We start from the raw sequence: 11,056 nt of genomic DNA on the forward strand, positions 1-11,056 counted from the left end.
TTTGATCCGAATTTATGTTTTAGAGAAAAAAAGCAAGAAAGAAAGTCAATTTCGAATTACAAAATCGTGCCCCTTTAAAAGTAGAGGCGATTACCAGGGGTATTATATATTTGATTGCAGACGATCATCACCGTGTCGGGAGGAGACAGGCATCTTTTAGGAAACCTCAAGGTTAGAAAAGGAATGAACTTATTAGAGAATGCGCTGATATGATTTAAAAAAAAAAAAATTACGGTAAAGGAACCTGCCAGCTAAAATGAAGTGAAACTGTTGAACGTTCCACGATAAGCTTTCTCCTCGCCTGGGCAAACATTGCATTTCGTGTACATTTCCGTTTTGTGCACCCATCGGTGCATCTGCACGGAAGGTTGAGGCGAGTCTGGAATTATCCAGAAAAGTTTATCTTGAGTTTGCTGCAGAACTGCTTCTTCAAAATGTCCCTCTGCACCTCGCCTTGTTTCTTTACTATGGTAATAGTCGGTAATTTGACCCCTTGAGTAAGCGATGCCCAGGTTCACACAATGTGATCAAGTCTGCTGGTGTCTCGTGCGCGTGTGGTGTTTGTTTGTGGTTTGCACACCAGGCCTTGTTCTGCGCCGTGTGATGGCCGGGGCACTATACAGCATTTCAATATCTGTATAAAGCGTGCCCCATTTGCAGAAAAGCATGCAGCAAGTTGTCTCCCCCGAGCCCCCAGGATTTGGGACCCCCTCATGCCCCCCAGGGGAGAGTGCTGAGGAGCCGCAGCCGGTACGCAAGCAGGCTCCTGAAGCCGGAGTCACAGCCCGTGATGAAGACCGTGCGGCCCCGGGGGTCAATGGGGTGCTCCGTCCCGCGCCGGCCGCCCAGCGTCAGCCAAGCCAGGGCGGGCACCGCCAGCACCAACGCGGCGCACAGCGGGCCCAGGCACCAGCAGAGGAGGAGCAGCAGCAGCGGGAAGCCGGCTGGTATTTTTCGCTTTTCTTGCCTCTGTTCCCTGCATGTGCTCGATTTTCTTGCCTCTGTTCCTTGCTTGAGATCGTTTTTTCTTGCCTTTGTTCCCTGCTTGTGATCGTTTTTTCTTGCCTCTGTTCCCTGGGGCGTTACTGGGCAGAGATGGGCGTGTGGCTGACCTGGACTGAGGGAAGCAACGGGTGAGCTCTGGGAGTTGGTGGGGGCCTCGAATAACCCATTTGTAAATAAGGAGGCTCCCTGGGGTGAGGGTGTGTGTGTGGCTCTGTGTGTGTGGCTCTGTGTGTCTGTGTGGCTGTGTGTGTGTGTGTGTGTGTGTGGCTCTGTGTGTGTGTGTGTGTGGCTCTGTGTGTGTGTGTGTGTGTGTGGCTCTATGTATGTGTGTGGCTCTGTGTGTGTGTCTGTGGCTCTGTGTGTGTGTGTGTGGCTCTGTGTGTGTGTGTGGCTCTGTGTGTGTGGCTCTGTGTGTGTGGCTCTGTGTGTGTGTGTGTGGCTCTGTGTGTGTTTGTGTGTGTGTGGCTATGTGTGTGTGTGTGTGGCTCTGTGTGTGTGTGTGTGTGTGTGTGGCTGTGTGTGTGTGGCTCTGTGTGTGTGTGGCTGTGTGTGTGTGGCTCTGTGTGTGGCTCTGTGTGTGTGGCTCTGTTTTTCTGGGTGGGTGGATGCGTGTGGCTCTGTGTGTGTGTGGCTGCGTGTGGCTCTGTGTGTTGCTCTGTGTGTGGGTGCAAATGCAATAGGTCTCGCATTTGCGAGAGATTAAGCTATTGGCATTGTAAATGACAATGCCATTTATTTATATGTTTTAAAAACAAAAATAATGTCATGAGCAATGCCAATAGCTCTAACTTTAACAAAGACGAGACCATTGCATTGTAAATGCTTGTTTTGTTGTGCTGCCAGGAGTGGAAGGGAGGACAGAAAGGTGAGACGCAACACCAATCAATCAATAATAAAACTTTGTTCGGATGCATTCAAACAGCCATAAAAGTATACACAATGAAACAGCATGAAAGCACTGCAATATATTAAAAGACAATGCACATGGTTTTAAAACAAAAGAGACCTGTGTGCATGAACAGCAGGTTTTAAAAATGAACTTACATACAAAACGGCTTCTTCATGTAAAAGAGACAATAAAAATCTTAAGGCAGGTCTACATTAAGTAATATTAAAACAATGTGTTTTTAAAGTGGAATCAGATACAATCTAGTATTCTTAATATAAAATTTACTAAAAAAATAAAATGGAGCAATGATTGACCAGAAGATTTATCGCAGGAACAAGGCTTGGAATCAAGATTATATACATAACCTAAGGGGAAGCAAAGCAGGTATTTCATAGTTTATGATCTAAAACGGAACAGCAAAGACAGTAGGCAACACTAGTAAAAACAAATTACTGCTACATTTTCCCTTTCCGGGGCGGTGGGGGGTTAACCAGTCCCTTTAGGAAGTGAAATCATTAATTTGTAAGTGGCCAGTGGGGGGTGTTTACTCATGTCTGCGGTGCTGATTTCCCCCCTAAAAAACAAAAAATGATCCCTGGTGTCTAGCGGTATTCATGCTTATGGTACGCCGTCATCCATGAGCAGGATTGTGTTTGAAAGAGTCATTGCTGTAAAGGAGAGACACTCCCCTTCCAGCGAAGCCTCTCTCACGTTTTCTGCTGCTCAGTGAGAACCAGAAAGACCCCGGGCAGCAGATGTAAAACATAACAAGCATTTGCAATGCAATAGGTCTTGCATTTGCAAAATGTTATGCTATTGGTAGTGTAAATGACAATGCCTTTTATTTATCTGTTTTCAAAACCAACACATAGATAAAAGGTTTGTCATTTACAATGCCAGTAGTTGAAAGTCTCGCAAATGCGAGACCTATTGCATTGCAAATGCTTGTTATAGACTACCACTTCTATTAAGAGTCATTGCTGTAAAGGAGAGACACTCCCCTTTCCAGCGAAGCCTCTCTCACGTTTTCTGCTGCCCAGTGGGAACCAGAAAGGCCCCGGGCAGCAGATGTAAAACATAACAAGCATTTGCAATGCAATAGGTCTTGCATTTGCACAATGTTATGCTATTGGCATTGTAAATGAGAATGCCTTTTATTTATCTGTTTTCAAAACCAACAAATAGATAAAAGGTTCGTCATTTACAATGCCAGTAGTTGAAAGTCTCGCAAATGCGAGACCTATTGCATTGCAAATGCTTGTTATAGACTACCACTTCTATAAAGTGCAGTGATATAATCAAATGAACTAAAACAAATTGGTTCTCTGTGTTAAATATACACAACAGAGAGAGGGAGGGTCCTAGGGAATGTTTAGTGACCTACCAATGCTACCGTCCCTAAATCAACAATTACACCAACACAAAGTAACAAAGGGTCAAAAGAGAAAAAAGCAACTAGATATGTATCTGTGTAGGAGAAGACAAATTAATCTCAACTAATAATGTTTGCCAATGAGGTCACGCTTAGGGTATTCTTTCTCTGTGAAAAGATTCCCATCAGTCATCGACCGAGACCGCCCTTCATCATCTGGGATCCTTCACACCATGAAGGTAAAGTAATATACCCACAGAAGATTGGCAGATGTATAAGCCTAATCTAACCTGTGAGTCCAAGTGATTTTTGTGTCATGTGGGGTTGTCTGATGGTGACTGTAAAGCAGTGCAAAACCGTGAAGGAAATAAGTGAAAAAGTGCGTTACTGAAGATCATAAAATTGGATAGTAAAGGGGTAAAAGACTTTAATGTGCACCTCTTCACTCCCAAATCAATAAAGAAGTGTGAAATAGTAGTATAAACAAATAACTACTAATAAGTGTGTAAGGTCGACATGTTTCTGCAGACTGACCGGAGCCAAAAGGTATCCTGCTGCTTCATCAGGACCATTAGCGCTACTGCTATAAAAAAGTGTAAAAAGGTATTTTATCACCTGAGTATTAATATTTTCATCCTTCTCCTGACTTCATGGTTCATAAGAGCGCAGAAATAGCCCCAGGAACACACAAACAAATACATAGAAAGAGAACACACAACAGATAGTCATGGACAGATCACTGCATCTAGACTTTTTTAGAATTAGTAATCTTATTGATAACCAATACATGTATATCTTCAATCAATAGACAGCCATGTAAGCATCATATACACCAAGTGTGTACTCTCACTCACCTATGTGGCAGGAGAGAAAAACTCCACCTCACCTGGCTACAGCACAGGTAAACGGAGCACCGCTCTAGTGGACAAATATAGATAAAGAAGGGATTTTAATGAAAAAACATTAAAGTTGCTAATATCGCACAACTGTCAAAGGCAAAACCTAGTGCTTAGTTTGGTTGCGTGTTTCCATCTGTGACCATATTAGTTGATCCTCCTATCCGTTATCGGGAGGTCTTAATCAGTACGAGCATGGTAGTTGTGAAATTTTCACAAATGCCCGTTCAGTATATTGCATAGTCAGACCTAACGCACTCTATATGTGAACGCTATAAGTTCACTTGTTCATTGAGCACAGTATATGCTGTTCCCCTGTTTCTGCAAAAAGGCTGCATCAATTAATAATAACACAGGTATAGCCATCAAACAGCTTGCAACAACCACGCATTCTTGTACCAAGTTCCGTTCAGCGTCCTCACCCACTCCCTGAGATCTCATGAGTATATATTTTAGCTCATATCTCGTTTTCACTTAAATATAATGGTAAGCACTTATATTTAAGTTAGCACGATCTCCATAGATTTGAAGAAACCGTATTTCAGCTTGCATACACCACCGTTCATTTAGAAGTACTCGCTAGGAACACCGGCAATGCAGTATTGCTTCCTCAGATTACGTGAAGCCATAAATAACCGCTACAAAGCAAATAGAAGTGCCCCCGAGGCTAAAAAATTTGCTATCCCGTACTCACCTATCCGTCGGTACTCCAGACGTCCCTCTGGGCTGTCTTGGGAGGTACCTACGCGGTGAGAGGTACGGCATTTTAAACTCATTTCCTGCTTGTGTGGGTCGCGTCTAACGCGTCAGGGGCTTACGACGCCAGAGGCTTATGGGCAATGTAGTTCCCTATGTCATATCAAGTATGCAAACGTACTTGAATTGAAAAAACTTTATTCATTTGGCAACAATGGCTTCATGACACCAAAAACATATGCAGCGGTGATCATATTAAACCGATCCTATTATGTTAGAAAACCGCCGGAGTAAACAGTGGTTGGCATACATGTATCGATATCTATACCCTGCCAATCTAACAGACCACAGATTACAGTTGTTGTCCTATTGGTCTGCTTTAGAGCGCCAATATCATCTGCTTTAAAACGCCAACATCATCCAAAATGATAGACAAGTACTCAAGGCACATATACGGTGAAAAAGGTGTGGCATTTTAAACTCATATCCTGCATAGATGGATCGCGTCTGACGCATCAAGGGCTTGTGACGTCAGAGGCTACTGGTCAGAGGATACTAGGTAATTTATACTCTACATTTCACGGCCCGTGTAGCTGCCATATCTTTATCATATAAAATGTATCATTATCATGAGCCGCATTTCTTATTCTAGGATCATTGGGTCTCATCATGCTCATAAAAAAAGGGAGAAAATCTATCTCCTCGTAGTAACACAATAAGGAGTAGCGGAGTAAAACCTTGTCGAGTAAATTTCCTACTCTTTTGTGGTGTACTCGGCACACAAACATTGTTTTTAATTGAAATTCACAACAATGCCGCCTGAGTTGTCAATTTTAATTTAAAAAATACTGTTTGCGTGCCAAGTACACAACAAAAGAGATGCACTTCAATTAAAGCATTGCAGGAGGAGGCTGTGGGTGGCGGTCGCCACTGTGTCAATTTCAATTAAAGCTAGCCACTCTGGCAGCAGGACGCGATGTTTCGCCACAGCGCCATGTCTCACACTTGAAGTGAAAGTGGGATGGCAAATGAAAAAAAATGTGGTGCTTACCGACTAGCTAAAGGAGACAGTGTAACACCGCAAGTAAAAGATCTAGGCCGGATGGGCGGGGCCAAAAGGAGACAGGGCTGTAACAAGGAGGGATTAAGAAGCCTAATTTACAATCAAAAGCCAGCGTTTAGCATGGACGATGACGTAAACCAATGAAAACAAGGGGCGGGCTTCAACTCCACTTGTAAAACTCACCCTACTACAATATGCCTTGCAGAGTGAGGAGCGCATGCACTCAACAATGCTAGGCGAGACCTAAAAATGGCCACCCAATTTTCCCTTCACTGGGGGAGTCGATTACTACCTCCTTGGGGCCAAACCTACACACCCAGGGAAGGGACAGCTGTTAATTTAAATGTGTCCCCTGGGGTGCTCGACCCATGCCTGGAGGGTCGACCACCCACAAACAATAGATCCCCGGTCTCTAGTGAGATCCCTGCTTGTGGATCGCAGTGGTGCACCATTGATTCGCAAGCTGACATTTGTTTGAAAGAGGCATCACTGGAAAGAGGAGACTCCCTATTCCAGTGATGGCCCACTCGAACTGAGAAGTGGCGGCTTGGGGAGATATCCCACACCAACATACACAGAGCTGCCCTTACCAGCTCCTAGTGGTGCCATCTGATGTGATCTGTTACATCAGAGCGTGACATCATTGATAGGCGGCTAAGAGAGGGGCTGATATGTCAGCTTCCAAAGGTGCCTACATATAGGGAAGTCTCCAGTGCAAGCACTTGAGGTTTCCCCACTCTCTCTCCTCTGAACCCACTGACATCCTACACACTGCAGAGGTAGCTCAAAGGATGTCAATGGGTCGTCCTCCACGTAGAGAGGCCAAATAATGCTTTGGCACACGAAAGTCTCACCAAAGCAAAGAAAAAACATTTGTCTGCTAGATAATGTCCATTTAGCTAGAGTGTGAAGAGAAAACATTGAGAAATTGGAGATTCCAAAACCTAATAAAATTCAAAGCATAAAGCAAAGAGTTTTGAAGATGATTCCTTGTTTTTTTTACTGTAAGTTAATGAGCATAATGTGGCATAATGTAATACGATCATATTTTCAGGGTTTAAAAACCACAAAAACAGACAGATGTTGAATTATTTGCAGTTTCGAGAGTGAGGCCAGGTAGAGGATGTTACAATATTGAAGTCTCGAGAAAACATGCTGAGGTCACCTGAGCATGCATGTGAACGGGCAATAAACTGAAGCATTTTTTTTAAAGTTTTAATAAGCAGAATCAAGATGAGAAGACCACATTAGTTTGAGCTGAGAGTGACATCTTATGCTCAAACAACTCCCAGAGATTTTACTTTGGGTGCGGGAGATGAGTACCTAGGGAGAGGGGTCAGAGAGATTGACTCATATTGTTCACACAAAGTAATATCATTGATTTGTTATCATTAAACCTCGGATAGTTAGTTAGGCAACATCCAATTGTCAACATTTAGGAGGCCGGATGATATGCCAGTTGTTGGGGAAGAAGCAGGGGAGTTGAGCTTGATGATGATTTGGGTATCATCGGTGTACAAATTAGCTGCACAGCCAAAGGAATTAATCAAAGTGATCAAGGGATGGATATAAACATTCACATGTACGGGTGAAATTGGGGAACCTTGAGGGAACCTCCACAACCCACAGAAAATTGCAACAGACAGGGACTGAAATTCATGAATAGCCACAAACTGGGTACAATTAAAGAGAAACGAAGAAAAAACAATCTGTGAATGAGCCGGTGATACTGATCTGATCAAGCTGCTGCAAGCCGATGAACTGATCACGAAATGTATAAAAAGCTGCAGAGAGGTCAAGCAAGATAAGGATGGTAGAGTCACCCTGATCACAAATCAACCATAGTTCCTAAAGTGCCAGAGCTAAAACTGTTCCTGTTTCCCGCCGAAACTCAAGCTACAAGTGTTCAAAGATGCTTTTGTCTTCAAAATACAAGGTATGTTGTACCACATAATACTTTTGAGTCAACTTGCTTCGGCTGGCCTTTTTTGTGCATTTTGCCTTCACCTTCAGGACTATTACACTGCTCCCAAATCTGGACCAATTTGGACATACAGTAAAATTGCCAATCCACTCATAAGTAACTCAAAAGTGTGCATCCATTTGCTGTTGTATGGCATTTAAACCCTCATGTTGAACTAGGGACACATAGGTAGCCAATGTCCCGAGCCACTGGAATAATGTGTTTACATGGCTGTGGCGCTTTTCGCATAATCAAAGATCTGTCAAATTTGCCATATAAAGTATTATCTGCAGCATAATTTGCAGATTTTAACAAAAAACAATTTGTTTCTGGCTCAAATTGTTCAAAAGTTACTAGAAACACAACGGCACGTATTGGCATGCAGTGGAAAGCAGTTTGCAAAGGTTGACTGGTCAACTTTCTGTTGCTTATCGCTATATTTCAGTGTTAAACTGGTGCTATTGACGTGCGACCAAAGCCCAGCCAGTGTTAAAAAGTGTAAAAATGTCAAAATAATGAAGTAATACCATCACAATATGTGTCTTTTCTTGCTGCATAATTTACTCGACCCTGCCGCATAATTTGGCACTCCACTGCAGCAGACTTCCAGTGGGCCATCCAATGCAAGAGTCTTCGGAAATTCAGACTGACTCTTTCTTGATATAAGATTGAAAATAGGTGATGTAATACATTGCTCAGAAATGATGGACTCTTTACTGTCAGAGATTAATTTTGCAGGTAGCGAAAGTAGCTCACCTCAGCAAAAATCCTAAAGGCGACAGAAAAAGCTGTGACCGATTGGCTTAAACATATGCAAAGAAAGGGTTCGTAAAGAACATTAGTACCAAACTGGAGACCTGAGGGGGAAGGAAAGGCTCCACAATTCCACGACTAGCCTTAGCCCTCATTCTTTAAACATAGCTCTTACAGTGTACAAATACTGTGAGGGGGGCTTACAAACACACAGTGCGCGCGCAGCACTCCAAAAAATAAGGGTCTTATTTACAAGCCCCTTGCCAGCCAGTGCGTCACTTTTTATGTGGGGCACCGGCGGCACATGGGGCTTGTAAATAAGCCCCTGAGACTCATGCTCGCACATATAAAGAAGAGTTTGATCAATTTGCGCCACTTCTGGGAAAGGATGTGCTCACCCCGACCACATTATTTCCCCAAGGGTGGCCGGGAGAGGAAGTAGATGCATCAGTCCTAGGAAGGGGATTTTTGTGATACTTTGGTAAGTCTGTGCCCCAGCCTTGCCTGACGCACCGCTGACGCGTGGCCGCAACCGGGACAACTGGCAAGAGGGCACCGGGAACGCTGTCTCCATGGCAGCGTAGTCCGAGCGTGCCATCTATGGGCAGGACAGAGTGTGCTGCTTGTAACAGAAAGAGCTCGACCACCTGCGGATGTCCGCGGTGCTGCCGTGCCCAGGGCCTTCCACTCCACCGCAATGTTACAGGGCACCTTTCCCGCCTAGCCCCCGCTGCTCGTAATTTATTCACTGTAATCTATGCGCCTTGTGTAAAGCTGCAGTGCTACTAAAAAGCGCTTTAGCATCTTTGGGTAATGTCCACGCTATATATAAGTGCAGAAATAACTAAATACAGCAATAAAACGCCCACCGTTGTCCTTCTGGCTGTACCACCCTCACAGGCAGTGCCTAGCCCGTAACCTCTGGCCTTGTGCTCAGTGGTTATGTGCCTGTATTGGTCCCCGGCGCAGTCTGGGGCGGTTTAAGTACACGTCGTCTCCTGTTGCACCGACCCTCTGCGGGTCATTACTTTGCTGCATGTGACATTTGCCCGTGACGGCGATCTGCGTCTCTGCCCGTGGCCTCATCGGTATGCGGGATATTAAATTGAACCCGCCTGCATTCTCGGTTTCGCACTCTTTCCTGTGGTCAATAATTTTGTAACTGGTCATTATTCAAACCTGTTTGGGATTACCGTGCTCCGATTTCAGACTCCAGCCTGTGGTCGTGAACCCTGTCCTCGGTTACAGACTCTCTCCTGAAGCCACTAACCCCGCTCGGTCCTTCTGGACCGGTTCCGACCCCCCAGCCTGTGGTCACTTTCTATGCACAGAGCCTGTGTCTGGAACCACCTACTCTGTCTGTGCCGGGTTCGGTCTCCATCCTGTGGTCATTCGCGCTGCACCTAGTCATTAAGAGTCAGTGTGTGGTGTGGCTGGCATCAGACACTGTGCGGCACCCCTCCCGCTGCTGGGGCTACACATCACAGGCCCGACAGGAAGAGGGAAGTGGCTCACAGGAGCCCTGCTGAGAGCAGCCATGTGGCAGGCAGATGTGGGCAGCGTCTGCAGTCCAAGACAGGAAACCCACGGGGGAAAACGGCGCAGAGGAGGGGTGCGAGGAGGGTGCATGGGCAGTGACAGGGGAGGGGTGATTAGAAACCTGTGATTGGAGAAGAATAGTGACGGGACACACCTACGTGCTACACACACAATGATAAAACCCTATAAATAAACTTAGCTGGCCCAGGGCATCCCGGCCCTTCTGGTAGTGATCCTGCCTCACAGTCCCAGGTGGGTTTGTGCAGAGCAGGGCCCAAGTCGGGGTACATGGCGTCCACCCACTATTTTCACAGGGTGGACCCCGTCCACCCTGCCAAGAAATTGGGCTCCACTGAAAAATATGCTGAATTTGTCCCAGTGTAATTTCCAAACACCAGGACACGTTCTGCAACGCCTGCACATTCTCTGCTTTCCTTCTGCAACGAGCAACAACGTGTGTGTGGGGGGGGGGGGGGGTAGGGGGCTTTCTTATTTCAGACTCCTGTTGGCCCCATAACTAAGGCCAAATCTGAGGGGTCACCAGTCCTCCTTTGTTCGAAGCTTCTGGCTGGGTCGGGAGCAGTTAGGAGCCTAACACCTAGAAGCAAATTCAGTAGAGGGGAAACAAAGGCTCACGACTTGTTAGCACTTTAAGAGAGCCAGCTTTTCACTTTGTTCAGGCTCTGTTTAGGAGATATGCATGCACTGTAAGAACATCAGATGTGTAGGTCTTTCCCAGTATTTACACAAAAGTAATAGCATTTATATAGTGCTTACTAACCCTGAGGAGGTGTCGTAATAATTTAAATATCACTATTTTTTCTTGTAATGGGTAGAGGAAGTTTACGCTGACAAAAGGCAACATTGTTTTATGTGTACC

At 45.1% G+C, this 11,056-nt stretch overlaps 1 long non-coding RNA gene across 2 annotated transcripts in view; it reads right to left on the reverse strand.

The window, feature by feature from the left end:
- LOC144753762 (uncharacterized) overlaps positions 1 to 4,944 on the reverse strand; it is a 134,831-nt gene extending 129,887 nt beyond the window's left edge. For both annotated transcript variants that reach the window (XR_013594513.1, XR_013594514.1), the window contains exons 1-2: positions 4,857 to 4,944; positions 4,121 to 4,184 (exon numbers count right to left, since the gene is read on the reverse strand). This is a non-coding gene — a long non-coding RNA (uncharacterized LOC144753762). The remainder of the gene's footprint in view (positions 1 to 4,120; positions 4,185 to 4,856) is intronic.
- Positions 4,945 to 11,056: the final 6,112 nt, after the last annotated feature.

This window comes from Lissotriton helveticus, chromosome 5_1 (genome assembly GCF_964261635.1).
Source record: "Lissotriton helveticus chromosome 5_1, aLisHel1.1, whole genome shotgun sequence".
Lineage (NCBI taxonomy): Eukaryota > Metazoa > Chordata > Amphibia > Caudata > Salamandridae > Lissotriton > Lissotriton helveticus.